General features: G+C 39.6%; 2 long non-coding RNA genes across 2 annotated transcripts; both read right to left on the reverse strand.

Moving 5' to 3' along the window:
* LOC135737352 (uncharacterized) lies at positions 1–27858 on the reverse strand. Its single transcript, XR_010528440.2, has 4 exons — positions 27572–27858; positions 26630–26694; positions 2698–2832; positions 1–914 (listed from the first exon to the last, which is right to left on the reverse strand). It is a non-coding gene; the product is annotated as an uncharacterized lncRNA (long non-coding RNA).
* LOC135737351 (uncharacterized) lies at positions 10842–20362 on the reverse strand. The gene is made up of 4 exons (XR_010528439.2): positions 19925–20362; positions 19077–19166; positions 15159–15327; positions 10842–11141 (listed from the first exon to the last, which is right to left on the reverse strand). It is a non-coding gene; the product is annotated as an uncharacterized lncRNA (long non-coding RNA).
* Positions 27859–27915: the final 57 nt, after the last annotated feature.

The raw sequence follows: 27915 nt of genomic DNA on the forward strand, positions 1-27915 counted from the left end.
CAGACATTTGCCGTTAATTTTCACAGAAATTTGCCGTTAATTTCCAGACATTTGCCGTTAATTTCCACAGACATTTGCCGTTAATTTCCACAGACATTTGCCGTTAATTTTTACAGACATTTGCCGTTAATTTTCAGACATTTGCCGTTAATTTTCAGACATTTGCCGTTAATTTCCACAGAAATTTGCCGTTCATTTTTACAGATTAAAAAATTATTTTTACAGAAAATTTCTGTAAATGTTTTATTGATTATTTTTCTGTAGAAATGTAAGTAAAATTACATAAATCAGTAAATTTATAGTGTTTAAAATGTATCCCTCTTCAGCATTGAAACTTTTAGGGTTTTGCTCTGTAATTTTTTTTAACTGCTGTGATAAATCATTTAATGTAATGTAAACTAAAACACTTAAAATAACAGAAAATCACAGATGTAGCCAAATGCATTTATTGTTCAATAGTCCAAAACTTTCCAATGCATTAAGATAATAAGTATTAGTTTCCAAAACTCTCCAATACAATGCAGATCACAAAATAAGGCTTTAGCCTTGGAAATACAACAACGAATACCACTAAGCACTGCAGCATTTAATTAACCACAAAGGAACACATTACTACATAGTGACCAAACTTCAGTCATAAATTTATAGTTTAAACAAACACACAAGAAATAGTTTTAACTGTGCCTACCTTTAAATTGCTTATCTATGAAGATAAACTTTTAAATTAAACACAAACTTGAAAATCTTGTCAGAGTCTCTTCTTCAATTCCATTGGAATTAACTGGCAAGCCATTCAAAGTCCATTAGTTTTCGTAGCAGTGTTCATACATTTGGGTTCATTCCATGCCTTTATTTGTCTCACATTCCAGCAGCAAATTTTTGATCCAGTTTCCGGACTGATGCCCACAACTTCTCTGTTAAAAAAAACAACAACCAGAAGATCTTATTATAAAAAATCAGCATATACTAAAACAATAAAATAAAAATTGGTGAACTTGATGCACAGTACAAATGTATTTTACCATCCACGAACAAATGTCTTAAATTTGAATATATAAAATTCAGAATTTAAATTAATGTGTATTGATTTATACAAATGGAGACATGTATGTGAATAAAAATGCAAAAACTGAGATGTGCATTTGTGGTTCAGGTGACACGCCTGCATTTATCCCGTTCTGTTTATTTGGATTTTGAGACTCATTTCCCCATGTAAAGCATTATATGAGCCAAATATAAACAACTATCGATGAATAAACCAAACAAATGCATTTTATTTTTGTGTCCGTAAAATTCAATATTCAAATGAATGTGCATAGATTTGTACAAACAGAGACATTTGTGAATTTCAGTGATTATATTTTGTATCATTATATCACAATTTGTGCATGCAAAAATGCTGATGTGCATTTGTGAATCAGGTGATGCATGTAAATTCACATGTTTGGTTCATTCAAATTTTGCGACTTTTGTTGCGTGGTTTGTATTTAACCAAACAGGATGAATGCATGTACATCGCCTAATTTACAAATGCACATTGAAGTTTTTGCATACACAAATTGTAATAAACTAATAAAAAATATAATCACTGAAATTCACAAATATCACAATTTGTGCATGCAAAAACAAAACCACCAATGTGCATTTGTGAACCAGGCAATGCATGTGCATTCATCCTGTTTGATGCACATAATTAAATTCCAACACAAAATGAAACGCATTTGTTTGGTTCATTCATTGATAGTTGTTTGTATTTGGCTCATAAAATGCTTTAAACGGCAAAATGAAAATCTCAAAATCCAAATGAACAGAACGGGATAAATGTAGGCGTGTCACCTGATCCACAAATTCACATCATTTTTGCATGGGCAAATTATGATATATATAAATACAAAACAAAAAAATTAAACATTTTATTCACATACATGTCTCCATTTGTACAAATCAATACACATTCATTTAAATTCTGAATTTCATATATTCCAATCTTATGGCATTTGTTCGTGTATGGTAAAATACAGTTGTAACGTGCATCAAGTTCGCCGGGAAATGTCCATGTATTTGTTATTTTGACTAATTTCAACCCATAATGCAGTGGTGGTAGTGTCATAGTTATTAGTATCTGCTCTAGAGTTTGGTGTGAAACATGACAGGGATTTATAGATAAACAGTGCATAATCACTGTCTATGTGTCAACTCATGATAAAGCCAGTGACGGCCGGTGACTTCTTTTTCGAGGGCACATAATGCAAAGCTCGTCACAACATGTATTTAGCTCTTCATGTGTGTTGCTCGCCATTTCAAAATATGTGTTTAGCGCGTCATGTAAATGTATGTGCATCACGCAAGATGTCAAAATACAAGCCTGCTGCAGACACGTCTAAATGGTTTATGATAAAAGAGATGCTCGCGTTTGCGGGATACTGGCTTAATCTCATGTGTGATGTGTTAAGTGAGTGTCTTGGGAGTATTTTGTGAACGTGAGCGTCACTTATCATAAACCCTTTCGATGCGTGTTCAGCAGGCACTCATTTTGACAATACACATGATGCACATGGTTCACATGACGCAACAAACACATATTTTGAATTTGCTCCCCTGAAAAAAGAAGTCACTAACTAAAAAACCTAACCTAGAAGTCAAAAAAACTTGCAAGTATACAATAGATATTGGTTAAGAGTTTATGCTCTGAATTACCTCTGAATAAACTCAAGTGTGCATGCAGCTTGATTGTGATATGTGTCAGATATGCCCCAAATGCCTCTAAACATGGGCCCAGGATAACTTTCTCTTCAGATGACAACATCCATTTGCTTGAGGTCATCAATTCACCTATATAAAGTAAACTTGGATTAATAATGGTTGTGACAGTATGGTTCATGGCATGCACTGCAAAGAAGAGCTTAGTAATTCTGTCTTTTTTCCAGTCTAAATATATTCAAATTCTTAAATCAAGAAAGAAATTTTGTCTAGCTTCAATCTAAATTAAGTGAATAAAAAATAATTTAAAATTATCTTTTTTGGATTATTCGACTATACAAAGAGTAAATTTACTTATTTACTTAAGCTCTTTATTGCAGTGTAGGTACCTTGTGTAAACCAAAAAATACAGATAACACTAGAAAATAAAAAAAACATTAATGATTACAAAAGAAAGCAAAAAATAGTGTTACGTCCCTTCCTTTAAGTCTAGGGGAAGAAGGGGTTGTAACAATTAAATAAAGAACTAAAAATAAATAATGAACCTAAATGGCTGACGGTCACATCAATCCCCTGATCCAGAAGAAACAGCACAACAAAATTAACCAACAAACGTAGTTTATTTGTTGATGTTAAATAATCATAAAGTAAGCAAATCTTCAGGAGAGGGCAAGGCCAAAACAACAAACAAAACAGATCTAACTATTAAGTAACCTCTAAATAACTACCAAAGAAAAGAACAAACCAAACAACAGAGTCTTACCTTTCTTCCTAACTAAATATAAACATCTACAAAAGTTTGCAAATTAAATGGCACCCTCTCCCTACCGCTCATCAACATAAGGAAATTAAGTATTTACATAAACTGAGAACAACACGCATTCTCAGAAAGTAAGAAAGAATAAAATAAAAATATAAAGTCCACAGCAATGATTGCTGAATCAATAAACAGTTATTTCAAAATTCACAAAGTCAAACTCAGACCACACTTGATCTGCACACTTCTGAATCAGGACAAAGAGTGAGCGCGTTGCCGTCAGCACCCAAACGTGGTTTCACTGCTCTCTTATGCTGGTTTGCCGTTCACTCACTGATGTCCTTCAGCTGGAGCCTAATTAGCAACCTGCTACACACACACACAGAGAGTGAGAGAAAGGGAGAGAGAAAACACACATGCCCAATAGATGTCATAAACCCCAAATTATATAACAAATACGTCCACAGGGGACGTAACACCCCCACCACAAAGAATGCAGTCAAGATCAAGAAAAATAAATAAATAAATAAATAAAGTCCAAATAGTCACTACTCTCTCTATAATAGACAATACATTTCATTTGAAGCTTCTCATGCTCTAGAAAGAGCATCTGCCATTACGTTTTCTACTCCCTTCTTGTGCACGATATCCAAGTTGTATTCCTGTAAACCAAGAGACCACCGCAGCAATCTCTGGTTAGTACCCGACATACGAGAGAGAAAAACAAGAGGGTTGTGGTCAGTATAAACTACAATGGGGTTTAGGCTATTTCCAAGGTACACATCAAAATGTTTAAGGGCCAACAACAGTGCAAGGGCCTCTTTTTCAATAACACTGTAATTCTGTTGAGCTCCAATGAACTTCCTAGAAAAATAGGATACAGGATGTTCAACACCACTTTGATCTTCTTGCAATAATACTGCTCCAGCACCACTGTCACTTGCATCCACCTGTAACTTAAAAGGTTTAGAAAAATCAGGGGCACAGAGAACTGGAGCTTGACACAGAAGATCTTTTGCAGCCTCAAAGGCAAGTTGACAGTCAACAGACCACACAAACTCTCGTTTTGTGCTCAGGAGATCAGTAAGTGGACAGACCAAGGTGGAAAAATTTGGACAAAATGCTCGATAGTAACCACTCATCCCTAAAAAACGTCTCAACTCTCGTTTATTAGATGGAACAGGAAACTCCAGAATGGCTAATACCTTAGCATCAATAGGCTTTACTGTTCCCTGACCAACTTGCTTTCCCAAGTAGGTGATAGTACCCTTAGCAAACTCACACTTTGCTAAGTTGAGGGTTAATGAGGCAGCTTCCAAGCGCCTACAAACTTCTCTTAGTGTCTCCAAATGTTGCACCCAATCATCAGAATGAATTACAATGTCATCAAGGTACACCTCACAATCTGACACTCCTGAGAGGACCTGATGCATCATTCTTTGAAATGTGGCTGGTGCATTTCTCATGCCAAAAGCTAGGACTGTATATTGTAAAAAACTATCAGGCGTTACAAAAGCAGAAATCTCAGATGCACGTTCAGTGAGGGGCACCTGCCAGTAACCCTTCAGTAAATCCAGTTTAGTAACAAATTTTGCTGAACCCACCTTATCTACACAATCCTCAATCCTTGGAAGAGGAAAAGAGTCTGGCTTTGTCACATTATTAACCTTACGGTAGTCTGTACAAAACCGAAAAGTCGAGTCAGGTTTAGGAACGAGTAGGCAAGGAGAGCTCCATGGGCTCTGGCTGGGCACTGCCATACCATGACGTAGCAAATACTGAACTTCTGCCTGCATAACCTCTCGTTTTCGAGGATTTATCCTATATGGATGTTGCTTTATTGGCTTAGCGTTCTCTACATCTATATCATGAACACATAAAGATGTTCTACCAGGCACATCACCAAACAGGGTGGAAAAATCATTTAACAGCTTTATTACATCACTGGATCGATCACTAGTAAGATGAGAAAGAAAACCAGGAAGATCATTTAAGATCACAGAATTCTGAAGACGAGAAGGAAAGAGAGAGACATCTTTACTTTGTAAATCAATCTCTTCTGAAGGAGAGTTAACTACACTGTAAAAAAAAAAACTGTAAAAAAACGGTAATTTTCTGGCAGCAGGGGCGCCAGAAAATTTCTGTTAAAAAACGGAAAAATACTTTCAGAAAAAAAACTGTAAAAAAACTGTAAGAAAACGGTAATTTCTTATCCTATAATTACGGTTTATTACTGTTAATCTACACAAAAATATCCTAATAAAACCATTAAATCTTTTAATTTTAACATAAATTAATTGTTAAAATACAGTCATACACCTCTAAAACACAGAAACTTTGTCTTTAAAAAAAGTTTTAAGTACAGATAATAACTGATATACTGTAAGAAAACGGTAATTTCTTATCCTATAATTACGGTTTATTACTGTTAATCTACACAAAAATATCCTAATAAAACCATTAAATCTTTTAATTTTAACATAAATTAATTGTTAAAATACAGTCATACACCTCTAAAACACAGAAAATTTGTCTTTAAAAAAAGTTTTAAGTACAGATAATAACTGATATACTGTAAGAAAACGGTAATTTCTAATCCTATAATTATGGTTTATTACGGTTATTCTACACAAAAATATCCTTATAATACCATTAAATCTTTTAATTTTAACAGATGTCACAAGGTGACGATCTTTTGGGCGGAACCAAAAGTCGGGAAACTTTGGTTCCGCCCGGATGTTTCCGTCCAGACCGAAGAACGGAAACACCGGACATCCGGCAGATTTGCGGAGGCTGTAATCAGCCGATTGGGCACAGCTGTGCCTAGTTAAAAGAGATCGCCAGGCAATTGGATAACTGAAGCACAGAAAGGAGTATTTAAAGCACAGTTAAATGACAGTTCAGCAGTTCGGGCACGAGAGGGGGATTGACACGGGGAGAGCTCCTCTGCTTAGGGCAGGAGAGGTAAATACGTACCTTTTGAAGAGCCCGCAGGCTCTGTTGATCCGGGCTGCGCTAGAAGCGCGCGGAAAGAAGACAGGAGCTGCCTGGGGTGAAAGAAAGGCGATACGTGAGTGGAGAAAAGGAGCACCCCGAAGAGAGCATTGTGCTGTCAAGCCTGTGCTTAGTGTGTGCTGGAAAGCGGAGCTGTGCTCATTTTTGGACGTGGTGGCTGTCTGTGGTTCTCTCTCTCTCTCGTCGTAGTCTTTATTGTGGACCTGCTGGAGTAAACAGGAAAACCCTATGGGTAAGAAGGAACTTTGTGCTAACCAATACTGAAGGAGTAAAGCAGGAAGAAAATTGACCTTCTGGTACAACGTAAACAAAGGCTACCCGCCGTGAGTATACCCTTTTTTGTGTGGAGTAACTGGCAAAAATTAACTTGTGTAACCATTGGAAACCTCCAGGAGAAGGAGGGCGGCCCTACCCCTACAAGAGTGTGGTGGGCGAGCCGTGAGAAGTCCAACTTCAAACAGCCACCGCAACGAGACTTATTGTGGTCGTATTTCCCATCGCCTTATCATAGCCCAAGCGCAGTGGAGGACACCGGGCGCTTCCCCTGTTGTGGTGCACTTATAGTGTGGTGAGTGAGATTGTGTAATAAATCTTTTTCACGTTTGGAGTGGTGCTGTGTATTGCTGTGGGTTGCTGTGTGTCTTGTAGACGAAGCCCCGCATCATCCATTTTCTTCCACTGGGCAGAGGACGGAGAGGCCAACGACTACAGAAATCACTGTTACTATAAGTAGTGTGCTGTTTGGAGTGCGAAGGGACGCAGACTAAGAGCTGTCCGTGACCGTGAGTAAACCATTGGAAAACATTTCGTGGTGTGAACTTACCTGTGCCTGCTTTCGTCGCAGAGTCAGAGGCGAAAGGGTCCGCCGCCCCGTGGTCTCTACGAAAAGGGCACCCCCGTCTGGAAATCGATCGGCCTATGGGCATTGGAGATAGGGCAGCGCTCGACCCGGTGAGGTGGTGTGGGACCTTCGCCCCTCTGTTGACCTACGGAGGAGAACTATACCTACCCAGAAAGCTGTAAACAGCAGAGCCGGTGAGAATTACTCGAAGTCTCAGTAACAGTGTCTTTGTGTTCTAGCGGCCACCTGTGGAGAGAGAGCAGAACGAGAGTGAATCATTGAAGAGCAAACTGTGAACGTGATACCTACCCAGAAAGCTGTAAACAGCAGAGCCGGTGAGAAATACTCGAAGTCTCAGTAACAGTGTCTTTGTGCCCTAGCGGCCACCTGTGGAGAGAGAGCAGAACGAGAGTGAATCATTGGAGAGCAAACTGTGAACGTGATACCTACCCAGAAAGCTGTAAACAGCAGAGCCGGTGAGAAATACTCGAAGTCTCAGTAACAGTGTCTTTGTGCCCTAGCGGCCACCTGTGGAGAGAGAGCAGAACGAGAGTGAATCATTGGAGAGCAAACTGTGAACGTGATACCTACCCAGAAAGCTGTAAACAGCAGAGCCGGTGAGAATTACTCGAAGTCTCAGCAACAGTGTCTTTGTGTTCTAGCGGCCACCTGTGGAGAAAGAACGGAAAACGAGGATGAACATGAGGAGAATGGACTGTGTGAAGATACAGTGGTGCTGGAGGAGAGCCTAGAGTGGCAGTTGTTTTAAGTCCCCCGCTTCCCCTCCCCTATTTAATATTTTTAAGTAATTTAATAAAGGATATTTTAATTTTATGCTTACCTTGTGTGTCTGGTCATTGGGGTGGCTTTGGGAATCTCCTCGAGGTGGAGAAAGGGGCGTGACCTTATTTACACCTGGGTCCACCCCTACCTGTGACAGATTTGGCGTAGTCGGCAGTCCACCTCGGGTTGAGACCAAAGTCCCCCAATGGCCTACCACATTTCTTTTAAAGAACAGCTCCCATCAACACTCCATCAGTCCCCAAACAACGCGTTCTCGGGACGAGAACGGATTGGCGGGGGAGGATGTCACAAGGTGACGATCTTTTGGGCGGAACCAAAAGTCGGGAAACTTTGGTTCCGCCCGGATGTTTCCGTCCAGACCGAAGAACGGAAACACCGGACATCCGGCAGATTTGCGGAGGCTGTAATCAGCCGATTGGGCACAGCTGTGCCTAGTTAAAAGAGATCGCCAGGCAATTGGATAACTGAAGCACAGAAAGGAGTATTTAAAGCACAGTTAAATGACAGTTCAGCAGTTCGGGCACGAGAGGGGGATTGACACGGGGAGAGCTCCTCTGCTTAGGGCAGGAGAGGTAAATACGTACCTTTTGAAGAGCCCGCAGGCTCTGTTGATCCGGGCTGCGCTAGAAGCGCGCGGAAAGAAGACAGGAGCTGCCTGGGGTGAAAGAAAGGCGATACGTGAGTGGAGAAAAGGAGCACCCCGAAGAGAGCATTGTGCTGTCAAGCCTGTGCTTAGTGTGTGCTGGAAAGCGGAGCTGTGCTCATTTTTGGACGTGGTGGCTGTCTGTGGTTCTCTCTCTCTCTCGTCGTAGTCTTTATTGTGGACCTGCTGGAGTAAACAGGAAAACCCTATGGGTAAGAAGGAACTTTGTGCTAACCAATACTGAAGGAGTAAAGCAGGAAGAAAATTGACCTTCTGGTACAACGTAAACAAAGGCTACCCGCCGTGAGTATACCCTTTTTTGTGTGGAGTAACTGGCAAAAATTAACTTGTGTAACCATTGGAAACCTCCAGGAGAAGGAGGGCGGCCCTACCCCTACAAGAGTGTGGTGGGCGAGCCGTGAGAAGTCCAACTTCAAACAGCCACCGCAACGAGACTTATTGTGGTCGTATTTCCCATCGCCTTATCATAGCCCAAGCGCAGTGGAGGACACCGGGCGCTTCCCCTGTTGTGGTGCACTTATAGTGTGGTGAGTGAGATTGTGTAATAAATCTTTTTCACGTTTGGAGTGGTGCTGTGTATTGCTGTGGGTTGCTGTGTGTCTTGTAGACGAAGCCCCGCATCATCCATTTTCTTCCACTGGGCAGAGGACGGAGAGGCCAACGACTACAGAAATCACTGTTACTATAAGTAGTGTGCTGTTTGGAGTGCGAAGGGACGCAGACTAAGAGCTGTCCGTGACCGTGAGTAAACCATTGGAAAACATTTCGTGGTGTGAACTTACCTGTGCCTGCTTTCGTCGCAGAGTCAGAGGCGAAAGGGTCCGCCGCCCCGTGGTCTCTACGAAAAGGGCGCCCCCGTCTGGAAATCGATCGGCCTATGGGCATTGGAGATAGGGCAGCGCTCGACCCGGTGAGGTGGTGTGGGACCTTCGCCCCTCTGTTGACCTACGGAGGAGAACTATACCTACCCAGAAAGCTGTAAACAGCAGAGCCGGTGAGAATTACTCGAAGTCTCAGTAACAGTGTCTTTGTGTTCTAGCGGCCACCTGTGGAGAGAGAGCAGAACGAGAGTGAATCATTGAAGAGCAAACTGTGAACGTGATACCTACCCAGAAAGCTGTAAACAGCAGAGCCGGTGAGAAATACTCGAAGTCTCAGTAACAGTGTCTTTGTGCCCTAGCGGCCACCTGTGGAGAGAGAGCAGAACGAGAGTGAATCATTGGAGAGCAAACTGTGAACGTGATACCTACCCAGAAAGCTGTAAACAGCAGAGCCGGTGAGAATTACTCGAAGTCTCAGCAACAGTGTCTTTGTGTTCTAGCGGCCACCTGTGGAGAAAGAACGGAAAACGAGGATGAACATGAGGAGAATGGACTGTGTGAAGATACAGTGGTGCTGGAGGAGAGCCTAGAGTGGCAGTTGTTTTAAGTCCCCCGCTTCCCCTCCCCTATTTAATATTTTTAAGTAATTTAATAAAGGATATTTTAATTTTATGCTTACCTTGTGTGTCTGGTCATTGGGGTGGCTTTGGGAATCTCCTCGAGGTGGAGAAAGGGGCGTGACCTTATTTACACCTGGGTCCACCCCTACCTGTGACACATACATATAACAGTTCTTAAACTTTTTTTGCAGTTTAGACTGCAAAATAACAAAGATTTGCTTTAATAATAAAAACAACAACAGTAATCTTAATTTTGTTTTATTTGTTATCTGCAAATACATGCTGTGATCAACATTTAACAAAGCATTGTTTAGCAGCACGCACGCACGCACACACACACACACACACACACACACACACACACACACACACACACACACACACACACACACACACACACACACACACACACACACACACACACACACACACACACACACACACACACACACACACACACACACACACACACACACACACACACACACACACACACACACACACACACACACACACACACACACACACACACACACACACACACACACGTTTTATGAAACTGGTTCTCCCCACTGGTTAAAATTACCGGTCTTTACTGGGAGCTTTTTTAACTCTTTACTTTGAAATGTACACAATTTAAAACGTGTAAACACACGTTAAAACGCTGCACTCACTCAAGATAACAGTGAGCCACAAAATACAAGCAGAATGAACGCTTTACACATTACAGAACAGTATATGAACTAAATGGAAATGTATGAAACAGAAAGAAGCTGGCATGTGAGATGTCTACTCTCGCCATTCAAAGTCTGCAATTTTTGTTATCAAAGAAAGAACCTTAGGATTTACGGACTGCTGTTTTTTAGATTGCTGCTTCTCCACTTTGGTCCCCCTATCTGGATTTATCCTGAAAAGGCATCTGTGAAGACAGAAATACTTTAATATAGTGCTACAAACATTTTTCATAATCAGCAATTGTGATGAGCCAGGTAAAAAGTACTTAAACTGAGCTACACAGGTGACAGACATATCTAAAGGTATAGTTCACCCCAAAATAAAGTTTTCATCATTTACTCAACTTTTAGTTGTTACAAACCTGTACACATTTATTTCTTCTGTTGAACACAGAAGATACTTTGAAGATTTGTTTGTAACCAAACTGTTGATGGACCCTATTGACTTCAATAGTATGGAAAAAAATAATTTGGAAGTCAATGGGGTCCATCAACTGTTTGGTTACAAACATTCTTCAAAATATCTTTGTGTTCAAAAGAAGAAATTCATACAGGTTTAAAACAACATGAGTGCAAGTAAACGATGACAATTTTATTTTGGGGTGAACAAGTATCTCCCATTAAGCAACTGTGCCTACAATGGCTGTGATGCATTCCAACAACCAGTGTTAAAGGAACAGTATGTAGGATTGTGGCCAAAACTGGTATTGCAATCACAAAACTTGTGGCTAAAACTGGTACTGCAATCACACAACTGGTGGCCAATACACAACATGACAACATAAACATCAGTTGAGGGCTGCAACTCAACTGTTTAAATTTCTTACATACTGTTCCTTTAAAATCTGCTGCCAGTGTCAACATCTCCATAGATCATAAAGGAAGTGTTATACCATGTCCTAACCAGCCGTGACGGCGACAAACAATGATTGTATTTTAGAAACTGTGTTGTAGTTCCAGCCGCGATGAAATAGAAGCAAAGTATGGCAATGATAATCTCAGGTACCGTTTATGTGCTTTATTTAATGTTAAAAGCGTGTAATGTGACTTTGAATATCATTTATTGTTCCCAACCTTGTAGCCGTACTACCTCAGGTCTTACAATTTCACAAATGGAAACAAGAACGTTCAAACTTCATTCTATAACAAAGATTGCTTTAATAACTCCGTATGTATTTTTAATAGTTTAAAATGGTGTAAAGTGTAAAATAATACATTTTGATTTATTATGTTTTTAACAAAATTAATCTCTGGGGCCGTGCATTTGCCGCGGGAGCCCGCCCACACGCTGTTCTGATTAGCTGTGGTTTTTGATTGATTTTGTTGCATCTTGTAATCGTGTCTGGTGTGGACAGACAAATTGCTTGTCGCTGGAATCTTATCGCATCGTGTCTGGTTAGGACACAGTGATAGTCGCACCACAAGATTGATGGAAGGTGAAAATGTATGCCGTTTAATCAGACCCAAAAGTTACGTGCACAAAAACCACGCGCAAGCGAGAGATACGAGCGCGCAGAACACTTCGCGCGCGCGAAAGCGTCCTCGCGAGCGCCCAGAACATTTTGCGCGGGGAAAAGCGTCCCCGCTAGAGCGCACCTCCGTTCTGCGCACACAAATGCAGTCACGCGAGCAAGGGCTGGGATGAGCGCTCGCTCGACTCTCTCTATGCTCGCGCGGCTGCACCACACGCGCTCGCTCGATCAAGATCAGTTTTGGGACTTTGAGGGTGAGAGATTGACTGATGTCTCCGCATCCGTGATTGGTTTTTTGATTTAATCAGTGACATGCATAATCCGTCACACAGATAGAGAAGACACGTTTTAGTATGACCATTATGTCGGAGGAGGTAATTTATGTTAAAACATTAGTTTTGTTTGATCCATGCAATAAGCTGCAAACCAAAAAAATAACACCAATTTTTAAGGTATTATATGGTTACGGTTTAATTAGATAATATCATCTTGCAATATATACTGTAGGCTACAATTACATTGTCACGTCACAGAGTTGGTTCAGACTAAGTTAGCATGAGCAAACTTTAGTATAGTCCTGTACAAAGCTTTGCAAGGTGATATTATCTAACCATTTTAATTTGAGTGGACCTTATTAGCATGACAAAGACTGTTCATGTATTCCCAAAGCATGTTCAGTTGGCCTGTGTAAAAATAAAATAAAAAGAAATAAGATATACAGTGAACATTTTAAAATGGAACAGTAAGATTTTTGTTAAATATACAAAGCAAAAATAAGTAGTATAAACAAAGAGATATATATATATATATATATATAAGGACGTTATACAGAATGGCTGTGTGTGTGTGTGTACACACATAGCCATTCTGGACCTTTTCATGTTCAAAATAGCATTGATTTTTTTTTTTTTGCCATAATATGGTTCATTTTGTTAAATTATCTACATATTAAACAACAAACAAAATTGATACCTTAAATTAGCGTTTTTTGGTTATTGTTTGCAGCTTATTGCATGGTTTAAACAAAACTAATGTTTTAATAAATTACCTGCTCTGACATTAATGGTCATATTTAAACGTGTCTTCTCTACCTAGAGTGACTGGATACAAATTGAGGAACAGAAGATTATGCGTGTCACTGATTAAATCAAACAACCAATCACACATGCAGAGACATCAGTCAATGTCCCGCCCCCAAAGTCCCAAAACGGATCTTGATCGAGCGAGCGCGTGTGGTGCAGCCATGCGAGCATAGAGCGAGTCGAGCGAGCGCTCATCCCAGCCCTTGCTCGCGTGACTGCATTTGTGCGCGCTAAGCGGAGGTGCGCTCCCGCGAGGACGCTTTTCCGCGCGCGAATAGTGTTCTGCGCGTTCGTATCTCACTCGCGCGTGTTTTTTGTGCGCGCGACTTTTGGGTCTGATTAAACGCCATAAAAATGTAATGTCCAACAGGGAAAAAATTGTGATCTATTAAATCGGAATAGACAGTTAATAATGTACCAATACCAGTTGTCTTCCCACAGATGCCAGGGGCCTCATTTATCAAGCGTGCGTACGAACAGAAGTGTGCGTAAATTTTGCGTAGGAACAGTTTTACGCAAAGTGTGGAATTTATCAAATTGCACTTATACGTAGAAATGTGTGTAAATATACGCACAGCTCGGAGCATGCGTACGCACAGCATCTAGTGGTAGAATACCGATACTACACCGGATCATCCACAGTGTGTAAAGAAGTGTGCATTTATTATCCACAAGCAGGTATTAAAAATGATTATTGTTAATATAGTAACAGCAAACCAGTGTTGAATTAATGATTTTTTTTGTGACTTGTTGGCAAATTGGTGTCTACCCCTATAAAAGAAAGCTCAGACAAATGCTTGACACAGCCGATGATGCTGGCTATGCAGCTGTCCAAGGTGGAAAGTACTGTCTTTGTCTGTTCTCCTCCAGTTGCACTGATTTCACGTCGGTGTGCTGTGACGCATTTTTTGACTGATAATTTAAATGTCAAATCACTTTTTTATTTCTGTAAGTGTCCTCTCCTCAGACCCAACGGAATTAACCGCACTGGTAACATGTTCACAATGCAGATTTTTTTCTTTTGTTAGTCATTCCTCCCGCACTAAGTGAACCAAACAGTATGTGTTATTTGGATTTAACCTCATCCACGCGCAACTCCATTTCTGTGTCTGTAAAGTCCCTTTTTTCACTTTCTTTGCCATTATTGCGGTGAGGGGAAAAAGCACAACCACGTGAATTCAAAAGGGAGGTGTTGGCACCATATATGGATTATTGGAGGCGTTTTGGAATGCAAATGAACCATGAACGTGCACGAGCTTGGTGCTTAAGAACACGCGGGATTTATCAACAAGGATTACTTACTGATGTGCGTACGAACCACGTGCGCACGTTTGATAAATACCGATTTTTTTGTACTTACGCACATACTAAATTTCATTCGTAGGACAAAATATAGAACATTTTCTACGCACTGTTGATAAATGAGGCCCCAGAAATGCACAGCGTCTGCTCATTTTGCTCCTGTCATTGAATAAATGTTGTAATGATCTTGCCATCAAATAAAATTTATCTAGACTTTCTTCTGTTACCGGTTTCATGTCCATTAATTTCCTAAATGGATAATTGTTTATTTATCCATCTTTGGGCCATATATACACACTTTTTGTTCTTCAGGAAATGCATTTTGTGGTTAAACTTTAAGTCTTACCTCTGCATGAACTCCAGAGTTGCTCCAAGTTCCAGTGGATAACTGATGTTGAGGCAGTAGTAGGATACGAACATCATCAGAAGGGCATCACCACAATTTGTAACCCCATCTTTCACGATGGTCTGGTCCACAGCAATCATCAAGTTTTCAGCTGTGAGGGGAGAACTCCCTACAGTACATAGGAAAATAAGAAGTCAAAAACATTGTCTGTCAAAAAAAAACACATTATTTGGCTCGCAAATTAGCACAACAACAAAACCTTACTAATCTGGGTTTTACCTTTCCATGTTAAAGGAACACGCCCACATTTTGGGAATTTAGCTTATTCACCGTATCCCCCAGAGTTATAAGTCCATACATACCTCTGTCATCTCCGTGCGTGCTGTAACTCTGTCTGACGCAGCCCCCGCTAGCTTAGCTTAGCACAAAGACTGGAAGTGAATAGCTCCAGCTAGTATACTGCTCCCAATAAATGACAAAATAACGCGAACATTTTCCTATTTATGTGTTGTGATTTGTATAGTCACACCGTGTACAAATAACAAGGTGATATGAGACACAGCGATTTTTTAACAGTATACATACTGGGAACTATATTCTCAGAAGGCGAAGCACTGCTACTGGGTGGTAGGGGTGTAACGGTACGCAAAAATCACGGTTCGGTGCGAACCCCGGTTTTGAAGCCACGGTTCGGTTCATTTTCGGTACAGTAAGGGAGAAATGCAAACATTAAACTGCAGGTTGTTTATTACTTTAAACTTTTTTTTACAATTTGTTTACACTTTTTTAAACACTTTATTAAAATATAACAGATAAAATATATATAAAATGAAAAAATTATAAATAAAATACTACTGCAAAGTTATTTTTTACATTATTTTATAACAGAAGGTAACCTTCTCTTAAACTTTTTCTACTAAAACCTTGAACTAACAAATTCAATTCCTGAATACATTTATGAACTATTAGCCTACATTTTTGCCACTAAAAATTTTCTGTTTTGATTTATTTTGGATTGTTTAACTCACAGAATTGAATTGGCTATGTACCATCTCTGTATAAAAATAATATTACTGCTCTATGTGTAACTGCATAGCAAGCAACATGATGATACACTCATTTTGAGATTAGTGAGCTGCATACATAGCCATCTTTGATCTTTTGCACGTTTCTCCTAATCTTTGCTTGTGTTGTCAATGTAAGCTGTGACTTTACTTACGAACCCCTCCGCAGCTGAGTAACAGCTGAGTAAGCCCGGGTTACAGCTCTTCTCTGTCCCGACCAGCTGATCGCATTGTGACAATGATATGATTGACGTGATATGCAGATGAAAAATCTGATCACGCATTCCTTATTCTTGCTGTCACAGAAAGTGCGTCTCATGAATGCGTAGCAACGAAAGACGTGCATCCTCTCACGCACTTTTGAAAGAACAAAGCAGCGCGTTGACACGCGTTTAACATGCGCTTTTAGATACGACACGTAAACGTTTACATCAATAATCAAACGGATATACAACTAAGTAAATAAAAATCTTTCTGCGGGCCGAAATATGTTACATGTTTGACAGAAGACTTGCGCTGAACGCGGAGACTTCCGCCACTTAATATGTTCGTGCGGAAACGCACGTATTATGTTCCGCACAGGCGCACACAAAATGCATTCGGCCTTTCGGTGCACGTGTGCACCGTGCCGAAAGCCCTGAACCGAAACGGTCCGGTTCGAATACACGTACCGTTACACCCCTACTGGGTGGAGTGATTTGCTCGCAGCACACGAGAAGCCCCTGGTGAGGAGCAGAGAGTTCGGTCAGAGTTGTGCAAATCACTCCACCCAGTAGCAGTGCTTCGCCTTCTGAGAATATAGTTCCCAGTATGTATACTGTTAGAAGATCGCTGTGTCTCATAAGACCTTGTTTTTTGTACACGGTGTGAATATACAAATCACACCACATAAAAAGGAAAATGTTCGCGTTATTTTGTCACTTATTGGGAGCAGTATAGTAGCTGGAGCCATGCATTTCCAGTCTTTGTGCTAAGCTAAGCTAGCGGGGCTGCGTCAGACAGAGTTACAGCACGCACGGAGATGAGAGAGGTATGTATGGACTTATCTAACTCTGGGGGAGACGGTGAATAAGCTAAATTCCCAAAATGTGGGCGTGTTCCTTTAAAAAGTTAAGGGTGTCCACCAAAAAAATAATTCTCACAGTAACTGTATTTTCAAAACAGACAGTTTATCTGTGTAATACAAATTAAGATATTTAAAAGTTCTCAGCTGTTTTGATCCAAACAATGTAGATGAAAGGCAACCAACATTGAGGATACACAAAGATAAAAGCATGAGTGTAATCCATTTGACCCATGAGATTAAATTCAAGTCTTCTGAAGCAATACAATCACTTTACTCTTTATAAATATAAAATGCAGTTGTAACACTCAATTTAAAATCACATAAAATAAATAAGGCCGTAAAGTGAAACCAAATTTGTCTATACATTATGGCAATGGTGATTAATGCAATTCTATGCTAAAAGATATGACATTTTGTATGTGATGTTGATGTACACTAAAATGTGTTATGATTTGATACTGTAGTTAATAAATCTCATAAGTGACCATATTTGTTCAGAACACTTGAATTAAAACACGCGTAACGTGGATTACATTAAAGGACAAGTTCGGCCTTTTTACACTTAAAGGCCTGTTTTCAGATTGTTTATGATGAAATAGAACGGTTTTGACTGAAATTTAGACATATGCGGCTGACCCGAGAATTTTCGGATGTTTCTGTTTTACCTCACAGCTCTACAATGGGTTTAATGGTGCACTGGAACAATCCTTCCTAAAATGCATTAAACTTTCGTTTACAAAGAAGTGAAACTCACCGAGTGGTCAGGGGTGTTCACTGGTATGCTCACACAAAAATCGCTGCAAAATACGCATTCCAACAGGTTTTATCGTAGTTTTTGCCAACTCCATTGACTTGTATTAGATGTGCTGTGAGGTACGGTATTACTCCGCGCCGGGAACTTTGTCTCTATTCTTGAAATGAGAAATGGCGGATTAGCGCCACCACCTGGGCTGGAGTGTCTATTATCCAAGCTCTAAGCAGAAGAATGTACGGGTGTGAGGCGTTTGGAAAAATAGGTCCACAAGTTAACAACGAATGCTAAAACAGCTGTTGGAAAGCATCTTTTGCAGCGATTTTTGTGTGAGCATATCAGTGAACACCCCTGACCACTCGGTGAGTTTCACTTCTTTGTAAATCACATCTACTTGTTCCACAATCATCTGAATAGTGGATGAAGGTACAAGGTATTTGGCCTGTAACTTCATGTAAAACATACACAAATTTCTCATATATAGCCCTTTCATATCTGGTGGGTCCAGGATATCCTCAGGCTCGTCAATGCTTACATCTGACGGACTTTGAGCAACATCAAAAGACTGGCTTGGCACAGAATCAACAAGATACATAGCTGACACGTGCACAGATGCAGCTTTTTCATGATTTCTAGAAATGTGTGCCGTAAAAGAGGACCTCAATGAAAAGGCTTTGCCACAGCCTTTAAATGGGCACTTCACCTCTTCTTTCTTTGAAACATGCAACTTTAAATGACCTAAAAGATCTTTCAGATCAATGCATTGTTTCTGGCAATGTGGCTTTTCACATTTCAGACCCTGTACGGTTTCACATTGTGAAACAGATGACCGCCTATGTTGGCGCAACATATGACTTTTAAAGGAATTATACTTGATAAACTTTGATTTGCACCCAATTACACAACAGGCATATTCACCATGTGCTTCATTTGTGTGTAATTTTTGATGATTTACATACCCTTTCACTGTTTCCATAGAAATGCCACATGTAGGACATGTGAAAGCTTTTAGAACACTTGCCATATTGCAAACTTACTTAATGTTTGAGCTTGAAGGCTTCTGACTGATCTCAGTTCCAGAAGTTCCAGATAGCTATTGTTCCAATTCCTGGTATTGAATCAAAAAACTGAAAAAGAAATGAAAAAAATTAGTTTGCATAATGTTTGTGCAAAATTACATTACAAAAATTGTAATACAGCAACATTAATTTTCTTTATTTACTTGAGTCTCAGATTCAGTCACAAAAAATATGTAATTTAGGCATTTCTGAAACAGTCACTCAGTGTTAAGCCTTTAGAAATTGAAATAAAGTGTGTTTGTTTCTTAAACCTTTACAATGTGACTATCTAGCACCACACTACGAGTATTTTCCTTATGTTATTTTAGCTGTAGAGTGCTATATTAATTACACTAAATTTGCTGACTTTTTTTGAGAATCGTGGATGCTTTTGCTAGAGAGTGCTGTTAGTGTACCATTTGAAACCAAAGTCAACGTTGACTTATCACTTTAACCCAAACAAGTATCTTTTTCTAATAATTTTGACCATGTTTTGGGCCAGTTAATGCGCAGCATATTTGAAAGCTGTCGCTAGCAGTGGTCAACTTTAGTTAGCTAAATTTTTTAGTTAGCCAGCCACGTGCCACACAGTCACGGCCACAAAAATACAAGCCAGCACAAAGGTAATGTTCTCATAAATGCAACGTTAAATTGCGTTCAGGTAAATTAACGTTAACACAAAGCTAAACTGCATCTGCAACCTAACTAATGCAACATCTGACATACATTACTTGTTTTGTTTTCGGTCGTCAGTCTTAATGTATACTCTAGCTATGTCAGTACTGCGTTGAATTTTTGAATGTGTCAGTAAATATTTTCGATGTTACCTCTCACAAGTGTTGCTTCGTCGAAAACAGCAGAGTAGTTCACCAGCGCGCCGCCGTCTTCATCATGTCGCGCGCTTCTTCCTGCGTGCGCCACCAACGTAGCAGAGGTGTCAATTCTGATTGGCTTAAATAATTATTGCCGTGAAAATGATTCGCTGAACACAGAGGTTTTTGATTTGTCTTTTGCATTGGTTTTTGTAGCTTATTATTTAAATTGCAACGGTCTTTTTTTTAAACAGCTAAACTTACCATACCAACTTTATTTGTTAAGCACTATACAACAACCAAAGTTGTCCAAAGTGCTGTACAGAAAAATAAACATAAGTACAATAAACACGCACTAGGGATGCCACAATTCTCAATACAATATTGAACCGGTCGGTTGGACCCCCACGGTTCAATTCACGCATGTGATTTGCGGTTTTTCGGTTTATCCATTCAAATCTGTCCGTTTTATATTCCCTGTACTTCAGTTAGTGTGTTGCGTGCCGGCATGATCTGCGCGCTGGGATATAAAACTTAAAGAGTAACTAAACCCCAAACCAACTTTTTTTAGTTAATGATCTGTAAGAATGACGCTTTATTAGTGCTGTTCATTGATTTTAGTAAGTTTTTTGACATTTGGATATAAAGTGTTTCAATACTACAATATATGGTGTAAAAACGTCTGAGTGCTGCCCTCTTGAGGTTGAACGGTGGCTACTGCAGTTGAATTTTCCTATTGGATGTTGGGTCCAAGAAATGACTCGTGACGTAAGCAGGTTCAAGCTCACCACGCCCTTGTTACGATCTCACCACACACTTGATACGAGCTTAGTTCGTCCCCTCTATCTCCGTTGGGATCTGCCCACTTTTCTTGCATTTTTCAAATATTGCAGTGGGTGGAGTCAGGCTCTGACCAGGGGTTTAGTTACGCTTTAAACGCCTTCCAGCGAGTTGATATCCAGTCACTATGCACTAGCTGCTTTAACTGCTTGCAATGCTGGTGTCAGATTTCATTCGCGCAGTCACATGGTGATCACGAGCAGAAAAATCCGACAACAAATAAAAGCAGCATTACTGTCTTTTAATTCTGTGGTGTGGATTAATTATTTGCGCGAGTAGATTACATGATACAACATCAATGTAAAGATGCAAATTCGCGCGGGGCAATGCGAATGACCCAAATTGGCTTTTTTTGCAGCAAACGCGCGTTATTTGCCTCAAACACGTCTTCCGCGGAAAGTTCAACTCCAGAAGAGAATTTGCATGATGCTAAAAGTAATCTTGAGTAAGGAACGCATTTTTGGTTTCTACAGACAGCATGATGTTGGACTTAACAGTAGTGCATTAAGGTATAGCCATCAAAGTTTTATTTACTCAGTACAGGTATAAAATGGCCAATTTATGTTTACATGTGTTTATTTTGTAAATGTAAGAATTCACGTGTTCCCCAGTTTGATTAGGATATCATTTTTATATATCTTTATTTAATAATATCTTATATTATTTTATCAATACACTAGAAATGTGTATACACTAGAAGTGTGTTTTTTCATTTACATAAAATTAAGAGATTTGCAATTAAAACTAGTTTTTTGCTTCTTATCATCTCACTGTTCCTGTTACCTAAGCATAGAAAAATTTAAAACGATTTAATAGGCCAAGTCCCCTGCTAAAAAAACAGCATAGACCAGCATAATTCCCATGCTGGTCCATGCTGGTTTGTTGCTGGTTTAGCTGGTGGTCACCAGCATATCAGCACCAAAACACACCATATGCTGGTCTTGTTGGTATGACGAGCATGGGATGCTGGTGCTGGTGCAGGCGCTGGTTCTGGTTTGTTGCTGGTTTGTGGTCACCAGAAAACCAGCACCAAAACACAACACATGCTGGTATGCTGTTTTTTTTAGCAAGGTCATGAGAACCGAAACCGAACCGAAAACCGTGGACAAGAATCGAAAATTGTATTGAACCGTGGACTAACTGTATTGTTGCATCACTAATACACACACAATAAAAGCATTCAAAGTAACAAATTAAAACAAGCAAATAAAGTCGACATCTTACTAGGTCTCAAAAGCCAAAGAGAAAATATGGGTTTTAAGACTGGTTTAAAAAAAAAAAAGAAGAGGCCTGCAGCTGCTTAACACAAGTATATACTTTTAACTAGGATATCTAAATTTTTAACAGATCACTGATAATCTGTGACAAGCTAAGGGGTGTCAGAAATTAACACAGTTGTTACAGTATTTCATGTGTTAAAAGAGGCCAGCAGGTTAATAAAAAAAACTTTATTTTTACAGTTAGTTTTGTTAAAATTATCATTGAAATCTGTTTAAAAAACAGATATATACTGTATTCCATTTATACAAAGTTTCTCTGTTTAATTACATTACACATGTCAATTAACTGTTTTTTTTTTGTAATTTTAATAAAACATTTCTGTAATTTAAAAAAACAGGGAAAACACAGTAAAATGTATTGGCAAAAACTGTAAAAAAATATTTTTTTTTTACAGTGTACTAAGTTCACTATAGCTGTAGAAACAGTACTAGCTGAAGTTTGCTTTACTTTAGTCTCAGATTCCCGATTCACATAAGCCTTAAGTCGATTCACATGGCATACACGACTTTTGCTCCTCCGGTCTGGTGTAGCAACAACATAATTTGTCTCATTTAACTTCCTCTTAATCACATATGGACCAGCAAATTTAGCTTGCAAAATTGATCCAGGGACTGGTAATAAAACCAACACTTGATTACCAGGAGAAAAATCTCGCTTCACACTTTTGGTGTCAAATCGACACTTCATTTCGCTCTGGGCTTCCGACAGATGTAGCTTAGCCAATTCATGTGCCTTATGTAACCTTTCACAAATAGAAGTCACATAATCATCAATAGCTACAGTCTCAAGAGGTTGGCTTTGTAACTGTTCACTTAGCAATTTTAATGGCCCACGCACAGTGTGCCCAAACACCAGTTCAGCAGGGCTGAACCCAAGAGATTCTTGCACAGACTCTCTAGTAGCAAACATCAGATAAGGAAGCCCCTCAACCCAGTCTTTACCAGTCTCAATACAGTAACGTCGTAGCATGGTCTTAAGAGTTTGGTGGAACCTCTCTAAAGCTCCTTGTGACTCAGGATGGTATGCAGTAGACAATTGATGGGTAATGCCAAGCATCTCCAAGGCTTGTTTAAAAACTTTAGAGGTAAAATTAGAGCCTTGATCACTTTGAATTACTCTTGGTAATCCAAAAGTGGTACAAAACTTAAGGAGTTCTTTTACCACCACTTTAGCTCTCAGTGTACGTAACGGAACTGCTTCACAAAAACGAGTTGCTGCACACATTATTGTTAAGATGTACTGATGCCCTGCCTTCCCTTTTGGAAGTGGCCCAACACAATCAACAATCAATCTGTCAAATGGATCATTTATAATGGGAATTGGGCAGAGGGGTGCGGGAGGAATTTTCTGATTTGGCTTGCTCGCCATCTGGCAGACATGACATGACTTACAGAATTTCACAACAGAGGCCTTAAGACCAGGCCAAAAGAAATATTTAATAATGCGGCGATAGGTTTTAGTTACCCCGACATGTCCAGCTAAAAGATTCTCATGGGCGAGTCTCAGGACCTGTTGCCGATAGTCAAAAGGCAACACTATCTGCTGTGTCTCTTGCCACCCTAGCTCTTCTTGTTTTGGTTTCCACCTCCGCTTTAACAAGCCATATTCCCAAAAATAAGTCACTCCTGCAATGGAATCATGAACAGTATGCTCAGCAGCCTTTATACATTTCATTAAAGAAGGGTCTGCCCTTTGTGCTGCCGCTAAATGATCCTTTCCCACTTTCAAAGTTTTAAGATCTACTGCTTCTTCAGCAAATGATGTTTGAGAGTCAGGATCCGGCAATACAGACAACTCGCACTCAATAGCATGAGGCACCTCCTTAGCCATGAATGAATCTGACAAATCCACTACTTCCTTAAACTTCTGTGCTTGAGCACGAGTAATGGCACAAGCAGGGAACACTGAAGGAAACTTTTCCAGTAAATCTAAACTTTGGGAAGTGTTCGGTATATGAGACACAATTGGTGCAGGGAAGACTACGCCACCAGCAAGATCATTCCCAAGAATTAAATCAACGCCATCAACAGGTAACTGTTCACGTACAGCTAAGTTGACTGGGCCATTAACAATGTCAGACTTCAAGTACACAGTATGAAGTGGTACATTGACACAACGCATTTCAATTCCGCGTACTAGAACTTCTTTACCAGTAAATGAAAGTTCAGAGAATGGCAAAACTCTTGCAGATACAAACGACTGTGCAGCACCAGTATCGCGAAGAATGGTCACAGACTTAAAGTCCAGATCAGCTGACAACGAAACCGAACCTCTATATAAAAAGGGTTGGTAAGTCTCATCCTTATTGGAGTCAACCTGTACAGAGTCGACTAGAGCAACGTTCTTAGCTTTAGAAGCTCCACTCTTTTGCTTCCACGCTTTACAATCTGCAACCAGATGATTTGGATCAAGGCAAAAAAAACAAACCCTCTTATCACCACCCACATTAGGTTTACGAGTCATTTCGCCCTTAGATGAACGTATCACCCGGTGCATTGAACTCTCTGTACTTCCCATTTGAGTTTTAACAGCCGCACTAGCCGAAAAGACATTTCGATGGGTCAACACAAATTCATCTGACAATATCGCTGCATTATCAAGAGAAACAACCTTTTGTTCATTTAGGTATACAACAATATTGGCCGGAACGCAGTTCTTGAATTCCTCCAACAAGATTAATTCTTGTAACTCTTTTAGAGATGTCACCTTACTAGAGAGGCACCATTTTTCAAAAAGGACTCTCTTTTCCCTCACAAACTCCACATAAGTTTGTTTGACTGTTTTCATATGACCACGAAATTTTTGCCGGTAGGCTTCAGGAACTAACTCGTATGCTCGTAAAACCGCGGACTTAACAGTTTCATAATCAAGGGACCCCTCAATAGGCAACGCCGAGCAAACCTCTTGGGCTTTCCCTGTAAGACTACACTGCAACAGCAAAGCCCACATCTCTTTTGGCCATTTCAGCTTACCCGCTATACGCTCAAACGCAACAAAGTATGAATCCACTTCAGCTTCTCTAAAGGGAGGCACAAGTCTGATATATTTACTAAAATCAAATGAGTCACTCTGCGCATCTTGAGAAAAATCCTGGGTAACTGCACTGGTTCCACTCATATTTACGGGAGATGATATTGGACTAGGTTGTACATGTGGAATTGTTCTATGGGCTAAACGTTCTGCTTCTAAATCTAGTTTACGCATCTGAATATCCCTTTCCGTCTGTTTTTCCACTACACGAAGTCTTATCATCTCTGCCTCACATTCCTGCTTTTTAATTAAAAGATCAAGTTCTTTCAACTTTAAAGTAATCATTGAATCCTGAGGCACAGAGCTAAATTTTGGACTACCTTCCAGGGGTAAAGGATTTTCTGTCTCAGCACCCGTTACCACAACAGACTGAAGCTCCTCACCATCATCATCATGTGACGTAGGAAGTATACCTGCCTCTACCAATTTCTCATAAAGATTCCTTTTAAGCACAGTTTTGGTGGTATCCTTCTGAATCTTAATATCAAAAAAGTCAGCTATCAAAACCAAGTCTTTCTTCCTACAATTATCAAAGACTTCTAACGTAGGCGCTAGAGTGAAAGCTGTTAGATCAAACTCCATTATTCCTTTCTTTCTCCCTTACTCCCTTCCTACCCCAATTGAAAACAGTCAAACATGAGAGAAAAAGAGAGTACTCACCTCAAATAATTCTGAATTAATCAGGTTGCAATTATCCAATCAATCCAGAGAATTATCACAGCGAAATACCCAATTCATGATCCAAAAAAAAAAAAAACGACGAGCCCCCACTTGTTACGTCCCTTCCTTTAAGTCTAGGGGAAGAAGGGGTTGTAACAATTAAATAAAGAACTAAAAATAAATAATGAACCTAAATGGCTGACGGTCACATCAATCCCCTGATCCAGAAGAAACAGCACAACAAAATTAACCAACAAACGTAGTTTATTTGTTGATGTTAAATAATCATAAAGTAAGCAAATCTTCAGGAGAGGGCAAGGCCAAAACAACAAACAAAACAGATCTAACTATTAAGTAACCTCTAAATAACTACCAAAGAAAAGAACAAACCAAACAACAGAGTCTTACCTTTCTTCCTAACTAAATATAAACATCTACAAAAGTTTGCAAATTAAATGGCACCCTCTCCCTACCGCTCATCAACATAAGGAAATTAAGTATTTACATAAACTGAGAACAACACGCATTCTCAGAAAGTAAGAAAGAATAAAATAAAAATATAAAGTCCACAGCAATGATTGCTGAATCAATAAACAGTTATTTCAAAATTCACAAAGTCAAACTCAGACCACACTTGATCTGCACACTTCTGAATCAGGACAAAGAGTGAGCGCGTTGCCGTCAGCACCCAAACGTGGTTTCACTGCTCTCTTATGCTGGTTTGCCGTTCACTCACTGATGTCCTTCAGCTGGAGCCTAATTAGCAACCTGCTACACACACACACAGAGAGTGAGAGAAAGGGAGAGAGAAAACACACATGCCCAATAGATGTCATAAACCCCAAATTATATAACAAATACGTCCACAGGGGACGTAACAATAGTTTGTATTCATTGTATCCAAATTACCTTGGATGATCAGTGAGAGGTGAATCCGATAATCCTCATTCCATGTCAGCTGCAGTTGCTGCTACCTAAAAAAAAAAAAATTAAACTATATTTCATACAAACAGGACATAAAAAAGAAATAGCATCAATTAGAAGGACTAAGTATTAATTATTTTTCTTATTTTCGAAGTGAATGGGGCTCATTAAAGATTGGGTTACAAACATTCCTCAAAATATCTTCCTCCGTGTTTGAGATGTCATGAATATGAAGTGAAATGCATTTAACATACTATCTTGTATTACATAAATGTATTTAAGTAAACTTGTACTCATCTTTCATACAAAGATGGGTTCAAATGTATTACAAGTGGTACCTAAATACATTTTTAAATTACATTTTAGCATATTTCATATGTACTAAGGAACAAAAAATGTAGGCTATATTAAGTACAAAATTAGTACATGAAAAAAGAGCACTTTGAGTAGATTATAGGATTGTACTTGTCTTTGATCAAAGTACGACTTCATGAGGCGAGGCGCTGCAAGAAACGACAAGTGGATGACATCAGAGTAACGCGAGAGCGATAGGAATCAGCCTCTTCCGCAACATGTCTCGCGGTACTCTGATGTCATCTTTGTCAGTTCATGCGGCGCTGCGTAAAGTTGAGTACACAAAAAAACTCGAAGCAGGATAATTTATCTCTTACTTCTCAGCCTGAGAAATACAAGGTGTGGCGTGTGAGCGTGTGAACTGACTGAAATGCGTGTGTCTAACGGTGAATGCGTGCGACTTGACTCGAGAGCCCTGTCTTCCAACATGTGCATCAAACTAACACGCGCATATTACATCAAATAATGTGCTACAGACTCGCCCAATAAATTCAGCAGAGAAACTAACGCTAATACTTAACTCTGATGAACAGTCTGGTGTTTGTAATGTGACAAATTAAAAATATTACTTACACAATGGAAGAATTATCAGATGCAACTTCTTCATTCCACTCCGACCGTAGACACCTGTCTGCGCAAACTCGCAATGCGCATGTGCACCGGGCGCAAATTTGCTGATGACGTCGTGACATCACACGTACTGCGCTACGCACACATGTTGTCTAAATGTGTTTCTTATCAAACATTTTTGACAAAGATATGTACATTATCAGAATCTACATGAATGTTTATAATTCATTTAATAGGCTGCATTTATTGCAGTTATTGTAAAGTGCCAAAGCTTTTATTTCCAAACTAGTGCCACAGCTGACTTTTTAAATAAATACATAAAATAAACTAATAAGTGTCATTACATG

Source organism: Paramisgurnus dabryanus, chromosome 17, assembly GCF_030506205.2.
Source record: "Paramisgurnus dabryanus chromosome 17, PD_genome_1.1, whole genome shotgun sequence".
NCBI lineage: Eukaryota > Metazoa > Chordata > Actinopteri > Cypriniformes > Cobitidae > Paramisgurnus > Paramisgurnus dabryanus.